Consider the following 16,944-nt stretch of genomic DNA (forward strand, 5'->3'; position numbering starts at 1 on the left):
GTCAAAGAAATCAAGCATTTTATCCAAACTAGTGTGAGATCATTTTCTCATCTGAATCCAAAATGTGAAAGATCTATTGTTCATTGAAGAGATAAAATATCCACTCCCTAACGCTATCACTGCAAGCCTAAACCTTGCAGTTTAAAACGAAAAAATTAAAATTGTTAATAAAAAGGAAACTTATATGGAAATTATTTGGTAATTTCCAAAAGATTGACTTGGTAAATAACTGAAATTTGCTAATTGGATTTAGCATGGGTGGTGGGTAGGAGAAATTGTTATCTCCCTGTTTAGTTTCAAATTGTTAGAAATAGTAATTATTTCCGTATGCATGAAGAGATGGGTTGAGTTAAGTCAAGTCCAATATTAGAAGTCAAGTGTGAGTTTGCAAGGAGCAGTTAGCTAGAGAAAAGGCAAGTCGAGTTAGAGTTTGCATGATCCCATATCTAGTAAGTGTGGTCCCTATATACCTATGGTTGGGTCATTGTAATGTGTGAAAGCCAAAAGGCAAGAAGAGAGACAAGCCAATGTGAGAAATATTTGTGAATAGAAGTTTAATTTTGTGTATTTTGTGTTTTCCTACTCTACCTTTCCATCAGATTGGTATCAAAGTTGAGATCGAGTTTCATGATCCGAGGAGCTAGAAGGAGGTGAAGATCCTGCAGAGATGTCACCATATCAAGAGAAAAGAGTCAAGGGAGAGCTAAGGTCTCATAGAATTCGCAGTTGTACTCTGCGTGAAAATAAGATTTTTTTGTTTGAAGGGTGTTGCAGTAACGCACTCAAGAAACTATTAAATTCGCATTATAACATAGGAGAGACGCAGGGTAAGTCGCGTTACATCTCTTCAACTTACCTGGTTTTTCGCTGACACAGACTTCCTCCATTGGCAGGTGCGTTAGCGCACTAACGTGGGCCATCATTGTCTTAAGGGGCGTTACTAACATGGCCCTCCTTATCTCATGCCTCATTAGCAAGTTTAAAGGTTTGGCTCATTTATTAAAGGTTTTCTTTTTAATGATTGGAGATTATTTATGGGGAGAATTTCTTAAGTCTTGTGCAGTCAAAGAGGAGAAAGTCAATTACCAAGCATGTTACATGATATATTTTGGATTGATGCATTAAAAAGGTTATTACAAGGGTTTATTTTAAGAGGATAAAGACTATCCTAGTTGAAAAGCTTTAGAAACATTTATTCGAAAGAGTTGTTTTGTAAAGGTTGGAGATATTGGAGTTTGTTCCCATATATATATTTAGTGGGGCACATATGTTTTAAAAAAACAAAGGTGCATATTATAACAAGGGTTTTATTTGAGCCAATAAAAGGGGTTTTATTTAAGGATTTTGTTTGAAAGGATTTATCTGAGTTTTATAAAAAAAAGGGCCATGTGGTTCGGAGAGTTGTGATCCATAAGAGGAGGTGGAAATAGTTGTCAATGGTTGTGAGTGGTCTAAAGTGCCACCGTGATATTGATAACATAGCCATGCGTCAGTTTGTAATTTTTTTTTTTTTTTTATCAAGCATGTCAGCGTGTTGAGTTAGGAAAAATCCCTTTGTATCATAAGGATACGTGAATCTGGTGAAGATTGTGCCTTATGAGGGTGCATATTGAAAATCATTTTCTTTTTTCAGGGGCGATATGGAGAGAAGCCTCATGCAATAAGGAAAGAAGACAAAAGACAGAACAAAGACATTAGTCATGGGTGGCAAAGTGAGACTGAAGCAGACAAAGAAAAGAAATCGAAAGGAAGCGTCAGAGTATTTCGAAGAGCTCATAGAGGTTCTCGCTGCAACCGAGGAATCTAAAAGACAAGCAAATCAGGCAGAACAATTTGAGGATGAATGTATCAAAATGGATCTGGTAACAATGCCAAAATTTAGTGGTAAAAATTTTGTTTTTTGGGTTGTCAAAAGGCAAACTTCTCTTCGATGTAAAGAGTTAATTGAGCATTGGTCTAATAACCCATATGATGAAGTATGCGATGCTTAAGTATTGGATTTTATAAAATAAGCATTGGATGAGAAGTTTTTGTGCAAGGTAGCAAAAGCTACATCTTCCCAGGAAGCATGGAAGATCCTGGAAGCAGAATTTGGTATAAAGGAAGGTGACATGTAGCAGCAAGTTGTGTCATAATTTGTTGAAGAATCAATAGAGAAGTTAGCTATAGGTTTGAGATTAAATGAGCAAGACTCTGGGAGGACAACAGAACTTGGAGAACCCCACTCAAATGTGAATGATGGTCGTGAAGACTGTAAAAGTGAAACCCATGATGCAAACATGCATATGGATGGAGAAGACGCAAAAAAAATTGCAAAAAGAAAAGATGAAGTCTTTGTGCGTGAAGCAGAGCATGAGCATATAACTGCTCGAGAACTCCATTATAATGTGGATGGTGAAGATGATGATGAATCCCACTGTGATGAGACACGTGGATGATGATTGCAAAGTGAGTTGTGAACTGGTGAATCCAGCAATAAACCTTGTTGATGATGGTGAAGTTTTTAGTAAAGCAGAGAATAACATGAGTGATATAGTTGGTAATATTGCAGCTAATGATGAAATCTTTGCATCAAAGGTTGAGAAATTTAAGTTTGAGAATGACAAATAGAGTTTGTCATATGAGGTAAGGGTTTGTGAAACAGAGAGTACATCTCTCGTGAATTCAATAGCAACTGATGAATTTGGTGAAGATGAAATTGTTAATGAGCACATGCATGTTCGAATATCCCACCATAGAGTGGATGAAAATTATATTGATGTTAATTTTAATGAAGAACAATTAACTAGTGATGAGTGGTTGCACATGATGCAACAAAAACCTCTTATTGAATGTTTTTGTTTGGTGAGAAAAGCCCACTTTTGTCTGGAAGCGAAGTGGTAGACAACATGTTTGTAGCAACAAAGGTTGGTAAAAAAATGGAAAATGAAAATTATTATGCAATGAAAGAATAATAGAAGGCAGAGAAGAAAGAGGAAGAGGTGAAAATTCTCACTGCATAGCATAATGAATATGTTTTTAACATTGATTTTGAGCGTGCAGGTAAATTGTTGATTTTGAGTAGCATCGGATGTGCTCTAAGCCTCAAATTTTGTAGGGAGGCTTGGGCACAGGTATTCCAAAAAACCTAGAAAGAGTTTTGGGAAATTCCACCCAGAAGTGATTTTATTAAAATAATTAATATTTTTAATGGGGTTCCTAAGTCTAAACTTAGGAAAATTAAAATATTAATGGGTATTAATCTAATCAGGGGTGAAACTTCTAGAAAAAGCCACGGATCAAGCCAAAATGATTTGAGCATTTGATTATGTTTTAATCTAGGCCGTTGGTTGTCCAACAGGAAGATATAAGAAGGGGCTTGAGGGTCATTTGGAAAATACATAGAGAGATAGAGAAAATCGATTTTCTGAAGTGAGAAGTTCTCAGGAGGAAAAATTGATTCAAGAGATTTCTTGCAGTTGAGGGGCAGGGATAGCATCTTCCGAAGAGAGAGATTATCAACCAAAGATACATCTGCAAAGAGAGGCAGTAAGTGATCCAGAAGCCTTGACATAGAGGTTGACAAAGGGCCAGAAGGGCCACGCAGAAGTGACGTAGAGGAAGAGAGAGAAAGTCGAAAATCAGAGCAGAGGGTCAGTTTCAGAAACCGAAAGTCGGGGTGTGAGACTAGGAGGCTGAGAGTAGTGACTCTGGGCTTCTGATCGAATTCTTAGCTGGGTGACGCAGTGCCTGAAAGGTTTGACGCTGATACAGCGTAGAGGCAACACAGAGCTACCGTAGTGCCTGCTAGGGGCATCTCATCCAGTAGCCAGAACATCCGGGAATTTTCTCAGTGATTGTGTGAGGTAAACTCACAAAGCTTCTACTAGTATTTATCTCTGTAACTAAATAACCCTATGAGGTATTCAGTGATGTATTCAAATTTTGCTACTGCTTAATAAGAATAAACCCTCAAAGCTGCTACACTAGTTTTCCTGCATTGAGTTTTTCTGGGGACTATTTGTCCAAAAATAACTGTGTCCTATGTGTTGTATTTTTCTTTCTTGCTCAGTATTTTGTTTCCGCATATATGTAAATTAAGTGAAGGTTGCAGATGTATTTGCTTCGATATTTACCATAGAACACAGTGAATAACTTGCATGATTTAAACAAGTAGGAGAAGTAACATCAGTTTGCTGTAGTAGGGAATCCGGCTTAGGACTTCTCACATGGTATCAGAGCTAGTGCAAGTAAGACAAGAAGAGCAGAACCAGAAACCCCAGCGCTGAACAGAAGGGGAAATCCAAAAGCTACAGGAGGCAGCAAGTCGAAACCGCATAGTGTTTGCACATTTCTAGCCGAAGGGCTGAAAATTCGAGGTAGTCTCTCTCCGAGTGAGTTGACAGGGAGAAAGAGCTTCCAATTCAAATTTTCCCATGGCGGAGGGTGCAGCGCCGAGCCTCGGCATGAGGAGCAGTTGGTGGATGCAGATTTTTCAATGGGAAGCTTTGCCAGACTGAAAAAATGTCAGAAGAAAGAAGCAACACAGCATAGTGAGGGAATACTTCCTCAGTGATTTCTTGTCGAGGAAATCAAAATTTCTCAATTACTGAGCAGCAGAGGAGCAGCAGCTTACTAGCTCCATCAGGGAGTGTGTAAGTCAGGCTAGGAGCTACGCAGTAGGGAGAAAGAGGGAGTTGTTCAATAGTTTTCGGAGGAGATGGCAACTAGTGGCTTGAGGGATCAGGACAAGTTGGATAGGGCTTCCAACTATGCCATCTGGAAGGCTAGGATGACCTTCCTGCTAGATGAGCATGCCCTCAAGATGTATGTTGATAATGTGGTAGCTGTCCCAGCAGATGTAGATCCTCTGAAGAAGTACAGAGTTGAGATGGCTAAGACGAAGAGGATTTTCCTGGATGGAGTCAAGGATCACATGATGTGCCACGTTGCTAGCAAAGGGACTGGAAGGAGATATGGGATGCCTTGGCCACATTGTATCAGGGATCTTCCGAGCAGCGAAAGATGTGCTTAGAGAAGAAGTTGAGATCTGCTCAGATGCAGAAATGGGAGTGAGTGGATCTGTTCCTCACGAAACTGAAGGAGACCCGTGATGAGATGTTAGCTGCGGGACATACACCTCAAGACTCGGAGTTAGTGAGATGGCTCTAAACTCCGTCTCAGATGATTGGCAGATCTTTGTCCAGAGTATCTTGGGCAGAGAAGCGTCGCAAAATTGGGACGAGATGTGGGCAACTCTAAAACAAGAAGAGCTGGGGAGAGACATTCTCAAGGTCAAACTTGATGGGAGCAGCAACAACAGTGGGTCGAAGCCCAAAGTGGAGGAAGAGGATAACGCAACCCTTGCATCGAAGGGACAGCAGGGGCAACAAAGACAAAAGAAGGACGTCTCCAATGTGAAGTGCTTTAGATGTGGTGAGATGGGCCACTATGCATCCCAGTGTCCTTTGAAGAAAAAGGACAAAGATGAGAAGCATGATCCCAAGATTGCAACTGCAAAGATCGAACAGGAGGAGTTCGCCATGATAGCCAAGATACCTCCAGGAGGGAGGTGGGCTAATATAGAGTTGTAGTCAGGTGGACTACAAATGCGCAGGATCCTTGAGAAGCCCACCTCTTGGATCATCACCTTGCTACGGGAGCCCATGATTAGGAGTAGTGGGATGGTGGGGTTTCAGTTGGTGCCATGGAGTGTTGATTCGACAGATACAATGGCTAGGAGAGCCAGAGACTGAACAACACAGAGCAGAGGGGCAGCAGTGCAAGGAGGCACAGTGCAGGGCTTCAACAACGCAATGGCTTCAGAGGCAGCATGGGACTAGCAGCAATCAGGATTTCAGCATTGAGGAGTATCCACTAGATACTTGTCCAGTTTTGGGTGTTTTCAGTTTCTTCTCTCAGCAACTGAGTTGCAGTGCAGATGTAGTGCTGGGTAGCAGGACCAATAGTAGCACAAATGCAGAGGGAGCTGTAGTACGGATGCAGTGTTGACAGAGGTAGTGTCGGAAGCAATACAGTTGCAGTAGTAGCGCAGTGATTAATGGACAACATGTCAGCATCAGTAGCGCAGGGACGATGCTTCTGAGTCAGAGCAGTATGTAGTAGTAGTGTATTGCTAGAGCACATTCCTCACTAAGAGGGAGTGTTGATTTAGGGTAGCATCGGATGTGCTCTAAGTCTCAAATTTTGCAGAGAGGCCTGGGCATAGGTATTCCAAAGAACCCAGAAAGTGTTTTGGGAAATTCCACCCGAAAGTGATTTTATTAAAATAATTAATATTTTTAATGGGGTTCCTAAGTTTAAGCTTAGGAAAATAAAAATATTAATGGGTATTAATTTAATAAGGGGTGAAACTTTGAGAAAAAGCCACGGATCAAGCCAAAATGATTTGATCCTTTGATTATGTTTTAATTTATGTCGTTGGTTGTCTGACAGGAAGATATAAGAAGGGGCTTGAGGGTCATTTGGAAAATACATAGAGAGAGAAAATCGATTTTCTGAAGTGAGAAGTTCTAACTTCTAAGGAGGAAAAATTGATTGAGGAGATCTCTTGTAGTTGAGGGGTTGGGATAGCAGCTTCTGGAGAGAGAGATTATCAATCGGAGATACATCAGCAGAGATAGGTAATAAGTGATCCAGAAGCCTTGACGCAGAGGCTGACGCAGGGTTAGAAGGGCCGCACAGAAGTGATGCAGAGGTAGAGAGAGAAAGTCGAAAATCAGAGCAGAGGGTCAATTTCAGCAGCCGAAAGCCGAGGTGTGATACTGGGAGGCTGAGAGCAGTGACTTTGGGCTTCTGATAGAATTCCCAGCTGGGTGACACAATGCCTGAAAGGGTTGACGCTGATACATCGTAGAGGCAGCGCAGAGCCTGCGAGGGGGGCATCTCATCCAGTAGTCGGAACATTAGGGACTTTTCTCAGTGATTGTGTGAGGTAAACTCACAAAGCTTCTGCCAGTATCTCTCCGTAACTGAATAACCCTGTGAGGTATTCAGTAATGTATTCAGATTTTGCTACTACTTAATGAGAATAAACCCTCAGAGCTGTTGCACCAGTTTTCCCGCATTGGTTTTTTCCGGGGACTGTTTGTCCGAAAATAATTGTCCTATGTGTTGTATTTTTCTTTCTTGCTCAATATTTCGTTTTCGCATATATGTAAATTAAGTGAAGGTTGCAGATGTATTTGCTTCGGGATTTACCATAGAACACAGTAAATAACTTGCATGATTTAAACAAGTAGGAGAAATAACATCAGTTTGTTGCAGTAGGGATTTTGGCATAGGAATTTTCACATAAACAGGACGACAAACCAATGATAGTGATAGCTAAAAGAGAAGATGAAGAAAAAGATGCAGGAAAGGAGATTGGAAGTTTTTGAAGACGAAGAAGAAAGCATTGAAACAATCTTTCAACAATGAATTCAAGAAGAGATTAAATTATGCTATCAAAAAATATGGTAGAAAGAAGATCAAGAATATGAATCGCAAGAAGTAGAGCAAAGTTCACAATTTGATGATGAAGAGTTGTGGCACCATTGCATAAGTAAACAAGTCTTTGAAGAGGAAGTTGTAGAAGACAGATTCAGAACAAATATAAGAGAAGTCAAAGAAAAATTACAGTAGAAACAAGTAAAGAAACGTGGAGCCTACAACAAGAAAACACAACAGAGAATGAAGCAGTTTCAAGGGTATAGAATTTGGAAGAAATGAAAAAGAAAATCCAACATAGGAAATGTGTTGAGTCATTGTAAGCCTAGCTGAGACTTAGACTAGTAGGCATGTTCAAGTTATGATTAAGTCAATTTTTTATTGTAAGCCTCTTAGGCATAGTTGAGTCATGATAAGTTAATGTTGAGGCATACAGTCGTAATTAAGTGGGAGTGTTAGAAATAGTATGTAATATTCCTAACTGGAAATTAACAGTAAATACCAAAGCGATGAACTAGGAACAATAAGATAAATTAAAAACCACAAAAACAAATCAGAACACCAAGAAATCTAGTAGAACAAACCAAACCATTTTATTAATGATGAGAATTAGGTACATAAAATGAGTAGGGCTGATAGAACTTGGCCTTGCTATGCAAGCTATCCAAAACCTAGGTGAAATATCTCGAACCCAGATGAGGAAATTGTTGATTTGGGGTGGCATCGGATGTGCTTAAAGCCTCAAATTTTGCAGGGATGCTTGAGCACATGTATTCCAAAGAACATAGAAAGCGTTTTCGGAAATTCCACATAGAAGTGATTTTATTAAAATAATTAATATTGTTAATGGGGTTCCTAAGTCTAAACTTAGGAAAATTAAAATATTAATGAGTATTAATCTAATCATGAGTTAAACTTCTAGAAAAAGACACAGATCAAGCCAAAACGATCTAAGTCTTTGATTAGGATTTAATACAGGTCGCTGGTTGTCCAACATGAAGATATAATAAAGGGCTTGAGGTCCATTTGGAAAACACAATGAGAGATCAAGAAAATCGATTTTATGAAGTGAGAAGTTCTCAGGAAGAAAAATTGATTGAGGAGATTTCTTGCAGCAGAGAGGCAGTGAGAATATGGAACAAGGGATTTCCAGAGATTACAGAGGGAGGACAGAAAGATGTCCAGAGGAAGGCTGACATTGGCCCACGCAGTGCTGACGTAGAGGCAGCGCGGTCCTTGAGGGGAAATCGAGTTTCCTGCTAAGGGAAGTCGAGTTTCAGTTGCCGGAAGACAGGGTGCGAGTCTAAGAGGCAAAAGGTCGATTTTCTTAGCCAACAGAGAATCCAGAGGAGAGGAAGCATAATACCCAGCAGGGGTGACGCGAAAACTCTCGAGAGTGACAGAGTTCTGCGCAGAGGCCACGCAGAGGGTGATGCAGAGCGTCCAGTTTAGCAGGATCAATCACTGATTCTCCCAGTGACAGGGTGAGGTCATTTCACCATTCTTTTGTCCAGTATTCTCTCTGTATCGGATTGCTAGTTGAGCATCCTAGAATTGTACTCAGATTTTCTCCTGCATAATAATAAAACCCTCAGAGCTGCTGCACTGGTTTTTCCGCATTGGGTTTTTCCGAGGACATTTGTCCAAAAATAACGGTGTCCTATATGTTTGTATTTCCTTGGTCAGTTTCTATGTTTCGGAATCATATTTAATGTGGTGTAGGCTGCTTCAGTAATTTGCTTCAATGTTTCAAGAAGAAATCTGAAATAAGTTTGTAATGTAATTTACAATCTAGGTGAAGTAGATTCAGTGGGCTGTAGTAGGATTCCTGAGATTGTTAGATCTAGGAGTTTTCACATGGTATCAGAGTTGTTGATGTGAAACAAGAAAGAGCAGATCTAGCACTGAAGCTAGGGCCAACTTGCTGTAGCAAGTAGTAGTTCGAATCCCTTGAGGGATTGCACAGTTCTAGTCAGGAGGGCGATATTTTTGGGGTTGTCTCTCTTTGAGTGAGCTGACATAGAGGTAAGACTGCTGGATTGAGAATTTGCCGAGGCAAAGGGAGCCACGAAGAGCCTCAGCACAGAGCTAGAGGGACACATTTTTCTACAAGCTAAGTGTTGGGTAGAAAAGCCGTCGAAAGGAAGCAGATCACATAGTGAGGGAATACTTCCTCAGTGATTTCTTGCCGAGGAAATCAATATTTCTCATTTGCTGGGCAGCAAAGGAGCAGTAGACTTACCAGTGCCATCAAGGAGTGTGTAAGCCAGCCTAGGAGCTACGCAGTAGGGAGAAAGAGCGAGTTGTTTGACATTTTTCAGAAGATATGGCAACCAGTGGCTTGAGGGATCAGGATAGGTTGGACGGGGCTTCCAACTACGTCATCTGAAAGGCTATAATGTCCTTCCTTCTAGATGAGCATGCCCTCAAGACGTATGTTGATAGTGTGGTAGTTGTCCCTGTAGATGCAGATCCGCTGAAGAAGTACAGAGCTGAGATGGCGAAGGCGAAGAGGATGATCCTAGATGGAGTCAAGGATCATGTGGTATGTCACATTGCTAGCAAAGGGAATACTAAGGAGATGTGGGATGCCTTGGCCACATTGTATCACGGATCTTCTGAGCAACGAAAGATGTACTTGGAACAGAAGTTGAGATCTACGCAGATACAAAAGGGAGACCGTGTGGATCCATTCCTCACGAAACTGAAGGAGACCCATGATGAGTTGTCGGCTGCACGGCACACACCTTAGGATTCGGAGTTAGTGAGACTGGCTCTAAATTCCGTCTCGGATGAATGGCAAGTCTTCGTCCAGAGTATCCTGGGCATAGCAACATTTCCAAATTGGGACGAAATGTGGGCAGTTTTGAAACAAGAAGAGCTGAGGAGATACCTGGTCAAGGTCAAACTTGACGGAAACAACAACAACAGTGGGTCAAATCCCAAAGTAGAGGAGGAGGATAACACAATCCTTGCATCAAAGGGAAAGCAGGGGCAAAAGAGATGGAAGAAGGACATCTCTATGGTGAAATGTTTCAAATGTGGCGAGATGGGCCACTATGCATCCCAGTGTCTTTTGAAGAAAAAGGCCAAGGATGAGAAGCATGATCCTAAATTTGCAGCCGCAAATATTGAACAGGAGGAGCAGTTCGCCATGACAACCAAGATACCTCCAAGAGAGAGGTTGGCTGATATAGAACTGTAGTTCGATAGAGCTACAGATGGGTAGGAACCTTGAGAAGCCCACCTCTTAGATCATCACCTTGCTAAGAGAGCTCATGATCAGTGGTAGCGGGATGGTGGAGTTTTCAGTTGGTACCATGGAGTTTTGGAGCGACAGATGTAGTAGTTAGCAGCGGTAGAACTTGAGCAGCAAAGAGCAAAGAGGCAGCAGTGCGTGGAGGCACAGAGCAGAGCTTCAGCAGCGTAGAGCAAAGAGGCAGCAGTGCGTGGAGGCACAATGTAGAGCTTCAGCAACGCAATGGCTTCTGAAGACAACGTGGGACTAGCAGCAATCATGATTTCAGCACCGAGGTGTATACACTGGATACTTGTCTAGTTTTGGGTGTTTTTCAGTTGCTTCTCTCAACAATTGAGTTGCAAAACGGATGAAGTGTTAGCAGTGGCAGTGCTAGCAGCATAACAGATGCAACATTTGAGAGGGAGTTGTAGTATAGATGTAGCATTGGCAGTGGTAGTGTCAAAGGCAGCAGTACAGTAGCAACAATAGTGCAGTAGTTGGTGGACAACATGTCATACATCAACAGCGTAGAGGATGATGCTTCAAAATCAGAGCAGTATGTAGTAGTAGTGTATTGCTAGAGCACATTCTTTGCTAAGAGGGAGTGTTGGTTTGGGGTAGCATCGGATGTGCTCTAAGTTTCAAATTTTGAAGGGAGGCTTGGGCACATGTATTCCAAAGAACCTAGAAAGCATTTTGGGAAATTCTACACAAAAGTGATTTTATTAAAATAATTAATATTTTTAATGGGGTTCCTAAGTCTAAATTTAGGAAAATTAAAATATTAATGGGCATTAATCTAATCATGGGTAAAACTCTAGAAAAAGACACGGATCAAGCCAAAACAATTTGAGCCTTTGATTAAGATTTAATCTAGGTCGTTGGTTGTCCAACAAGAAGATATAAGAAGGGGCTTGAGGGTCATTTGGAAGACACACTGAGATCAAGAAAATCAATTTTCTGAAGTGAGAAGTTCTTGTTAAATTGGCAACTAGGGCCAAACTCCATGTGGGTCGGTTTATTTATGGCAGCCGATATTTTTATTGGATCCCTCTCGTCGAGAGGTGTAGGATTGATCCAAAGATCATCCGATTCCGATAAGTATTTATGGAGATATGAATTTATTTTGTTTATGTAATTATTATCAAGCCGACCAGCTCTTATGTAGGCTTTAGAAGCCCAACCGACGTGTCTATTCATCATCCTCGTTTTTAGTATAAATAGAAGGAGACTTTAACTCATTCTACTCACTCACACTCTTGTGATCTCTCTTCATCCTGTTTTCGGTTTGATGGAGAAAAGATCCAAAAGAAGTGCCCTAGTATCTGAACGCAGGACTAGTATGATGCCCTAATCTGCCACCCTAAGCCGCAGTCTCAAAGGAACAAAGAACAGCCACAGTAAGCTGCAGTCAATAGGAGTTAAGGAGTCATAGATCAGTGGGCCGAAGAGATCCAAGGTATATGAAGCCAAGCCGCAGTCAGGTATATAGAACAGCTAAAAAGGATTACACGCAGTCAATGAAGGTCACGCTGGAGCTAATATGCCGGTCACAACTCTAATGCACAAGTCATGTCACATATATATATTCATATACGCTGGCATATTAACACAGCAAAGAAATACGTTCTGAAGAAACATGTGGAGACCACGCACTTGGAACGCTGTCATATACCACACAGTCATATAATACGGGGAATGAAGATATTTATTGGAACGCAGTCAGGATGCAGGCAAAGATGCGTGGACACATATATATCACGCAAGCCCTAGATCTGGCAGCGTGGTTCATGCTGTAGCACGCAGTCATATAATACGCTCTCCGAAATCCACGTACAGTTATACGCTATAATGGAAGGACATTGTAATGGAACGCTGTTAGCTGCAACTAATATATATGAAGCCTGTAGGTTAGAGGAACAAAACTCGAGTTTCTGGAATCTACATACAGGTATACGCTGGAAATGCTGGACAATCAATACACTGGGAAATAATATAAACGTTGGACGTTGGGAAAATGTTGTACGCTGAGCAAACGCTGGACAGTCTTGCATATATGCTGGACAATTTTATAAAAGTGTTTATAAACGTTGGACAATCTTACATAAACGCTGGATGCTGGGCAGTAATATATACGCTGGTCGAGAATGCATATAAATTGTCATATGCAGCAAATGTACGAGATTGACAAAATGGACATATCTACACACAGGTGAAAACATATAAATTGTTATATGGGCAGCATCTGAGCAACATGATATATAAGCAGCATGATGCATGACATATGAGTAGCATGATGTATGATGTGCATGGGAAGCACAATGATGCATGGAGCATGGACAACATCATGATGAATGTAATCATGAGCATGGGCAGCTTGATGATGATGACGGTTGCGGATGAGATCATGGACAGGAAGGGCAGCATGATAAGATCATGGACATGGGCAGCATGATAATAATCATGATTAGTGCAGCATGGTGCAGTATGCTGTGATGCAACAAGAGGACTAGATGCCACACGATGATAGATATTGGTTGAAGCAGAATGTCTTCAACTGATCTCATCGTTATAGGAGATGATCTATGCTCATATCTAAATAAGTCATGTTGACCACTACTGGTCAACTGCCCATGCAGTGCACCTCCTTTCTGTTGGCAGAGAGGGGTAGCTCCTGAGCGACGTGTCCGTCCCAGCCTACAGTCATCAATAGCTTGATCATTTTTGTTGTAAACCCAGTCTGCATGTATGAATTGTAAATAATCTAAGCAGATCAGAGTCATGTATGTAAAATTGCCTAGGTGGACCTAACTTTCTAATGATGATCTGCGTCCCGGGAGGTTTTTAGTCTCACCGATCCATGGATCGGCCGAGTTTTCCTTCAAACCCGACCCCAAAGCCGGGATGCATTTTGTTATTAGGACTTTAGGAGAATCCTAGCATGTTAATCTGCTAGATTATAGCTGTGTCGCAGAACTGGGTGTTCTATGAGGGTCTGTATTAAGTGGATTCATCCCTTTGAGATGTAAATTGTAAAAAAAAAAAAAAATCATGATGAAATGTGTCTTGAGGGTTGAAAATGTTGTAAATCCCCTCATGAGTCCTAGGTCCTAGGTCCTAGGTGATGTTTCCAACGGCTTAGTTTGATGATCCATCTTAAAATGAATTAAAAAATTTAAAAAATGAATAAAAAATAATAAAATTATAAAATAAATAACAAATTAAAAAAATAAAAAAATAAAAAAAAAACATAAAGCAAAAACCCTAAGCAATAAAATAATAATATTTTGTGAATGCATGCAAAACTAGCCGTTGGGATCATTTCCTTTATATAGGGTCTTAGGGGGTCATTTTAGAGTTTTTATCTGATCTGTGAGTCTGTACTGAAAGCTCTCTTGTAATCTGATTTCTGATTAATAAAGAAGACTTTAGGATTCAAACTGGCTGGTGTTACTCTCTGGAATTGCTGTGAGATGTTTGCTTTTCTGCATATTTCAGTTTTCAGCAGTTAAAATAGCTGTTTTTTTCAGAGCATTGTAATTTGTGAGTACAAGTATCTTGCTCACGTGTTAGGGTTTGAATGTTGTAGGGTTTCTGGAATAATGGCAGTTATCTCCATTATTTCTTGAAATCTAGCAGCATTTCTTGCCCTCTTTGCTGATGTTTGCTTGAGGTGTGCAGGAAACCATTAGGTGAAGGGTATTTGTGGGCGTTTGGGGAAGTTTTGGGCTGAACCAGCCGACTCCCACAGGCTGTTCTTTGCAGAGCCTAGCTGGTTTTGGCCCTGGGTTAATCATTAAGAGTTTTATTTCCTGTTTTACATGAGAGAATTTTCTTTCTGCTTACAGCAAAGTTCAAAGTTTCTAAAATTCGAAAAATATTACTGCAATCATTGTTAAATTTGGCTGTACTAGAGCTATAAATTTTTGCGACTTTGGGTAATTTTTGAAAGGTTTACTGCAAAATTTTGTGTATATCTGCCAGATTGCTTTTCCTGCAGGATTACTGAGACAAAATCGTGAAAAGGGTTTTCTCTGGTATTGTGTTGATTGTCTGCCCATCTGCTGGGCTGGCTTTGAGGGATTGAGTCCCACAAACCATGCACTGAAAGGAACATAGTCCAGTTAAGGGGTTTTTACTAAGCTTCGGAGGAAACGCTGTTCCGGAACAGAGATCAAGCAGACTGATTTAATATTCGCAAGCATTTAAAAGACACAGGATATCTGTCATCAGGTGAGGTTGCAGTTCAATCTTTCAGAGACCAAGTAATCTCTGTGTATCACTATCTCCAGATATTTCTTTTTTTTAAAAATCGTTGCTGCCGCCTTTAGCTTTTCCAGTTTGAGCATATTTGTTGAATCCGTGACTGGTCTGACTGTAATGGCCATTCGTATGCACCCACAACGTAAAGCAAAATAGAAAAGGGTTACGTTTGATCCGTTTGAAAGTTTCTCTGTCCACTTATATACTGTCACAGTTCTGGTATAGCTATCTGCGTTTGGCATCAGGGCAGCAAACAACAAGACCGTGCCCAGTCTCCTTTCACGAAAGCAAACAGCGGCTTCAAAGTTGCAGCTCGTTAATCAGACTCGGTCATTGCCATAGGCTGTCACTGTCAGCACGTCTAAATCGGTTTTTCTCTCAGCTCAGCGTATGGATTGAGGTCAGTCGCCGGGTGCACCATGGCAAATGTGATCAGGTAATTTCAGCTACTTCCCGAGTTTCCATTCGACCCCGTTTGCTGAAAGAAGCGTGTCTCGATTCTCTCTCTGGTATTAGAAAATGCAATAAACCCGTCTGCGTATTCTCTGTCAGGTTTAATATTCGGTTCCAAGTCTTGGTTGTGGTTTCGAATACGTTCGATCTGCTGTCGAATACGTTCGATCTGCTGCCATTAGCGTAGTCCTAGGGTTAGCGTGTTTAAATTTACGCATATGTGACCATTGCGTGTATTTTGGATTTGTTTGCCATATCGTTGTTAGATTTAGGACATCACTTTATATTTTTTTTTTTAAAAACATAGTTTTTTTAAGTTTTGTTAAAGTTTTGTTATGACATAAGTTCAAAAAAAAAAAAAAAAGTAAAGGAAGGGTTTCGTTTCAAATTTTTAGTTTCTGTTCTTTTACTTAGTTTAAGATTTTAATTAGATTTTTTAATTAGATTTTATTTTTTTTATTTCAGTTTTAAAATAAATAAATAAAAAAAAATAGTAAAAAGCTTTTTTTGTTATAGTTAGTTTCAGTTTGAATAGATTTTTTAAAAGTTTTGTAAATTTTAGATTTTTTTAGTTTTCCTTTTTTTTTTTAAAAAAAAAAAAATTTAGGATTGGCGTTTAGTTGGAAAATTTGGCCTTAAATTTGTTTTTTTTGCCTGAAAATATTGTGGAAATTTCTTTTTGTGGAGAATTGCTCTTACCACCTTCAGTTGTTTATCATCGTATATCTTTCGTGCTGTGGTCTGAATACGAAATAAGTATCTGGTTTCGCTGTTATTCAAAGCAATTTATTTCTCTTAGTTTGCCGGATATCGTTATTCGAGGAACTTTGTGGTTTTTATTGGATATTTAAAGCATTATTCTGTCATTTGATGAATGGTGATTGCTGTTTATGATTTATGCTCTTATATCAACTAGATAGCAATCATTTAGGTCCAATCTAACAAGGCACTGGTCTTTCAAATCAATAAAACCATTTTAGTGCATCTCGTCTCCCGGCCCAACTGTTTGGCAGTGGGCCTTCATCTTTCCTCAGGGTCTACCCCCCTTAGCCGTGGGAGACAGGCTTAAAAGGAGGGATCGGGGATCAGAGTGACAGCCCCCGATCTGAGCGTTGTCGTGTCAATCCGCGCGACAACATTTTTTGGCGCCGTTGCCGGGGATAGAGTTTTTCTGTCCTTGGTTCTTTCATTCCAAGCTTGTCTGTGCTTAACTTCTTGTTCAAGTGGCGACTCCACCTCCCATATTATCTGCAAGAGTGTACACTAGAAGACATCCAGGCAGTCTGTGCAACCCCACTCCTGATCCTGAAAAGGTTTACAGGGTGCGATCGCACAAACTCGCTTCTCGTACGCTCCTTACAAATCTTGGACAAGAAGCCCTTTCTGACATTCATTTGCTCTTTAGGGGTCGAGTTAGGCGTAGCACCATGAGTCTGTTGGGCCCTTGTGATTTTTCTAACATTCCTGGAGCCCCCAATGATATTCCATCTGTTGGAATAGACAAATTGCCTAGCTTTCATGGAGATAATGCCATTACGGTTAATTCCCATTTGCGAGAT

The 16,944-nt window shown here is 40.5% G+C and overlaps 1 pseudogene across 1 annotated transcript in view; it reads right to left on the reverse strand.

Annotated features, from left to right (window-relative positions):
• Positions 1-16,944, reverse strand: part of LOC149154057 (insulin-degrading enzyme-like 1, peroxisomal) — a 681,568-nt pseudogene that overhangs the window by 202,359 nt on the left and 462,265 nt on the right. The gene's annotated exons all lie outside the window — the stretch shown is intronic.

The sequence above is a fragment of the Pinus tabuliformis genome, chromosome 9 (genome assembly GCF_031772625.1).
Source record: "Pinus tabuliformis cultivar Carrire ecotype Pingquan chromosome 9, CPIR1, whole genome shotgun sequence".
Taxonomy (NCBI): Eukaryota; Viridiplantae; Streptophyta; class Pinopsida; order Pinales; family Pinaceae; genus Pinus; species Pinus tabuliformis.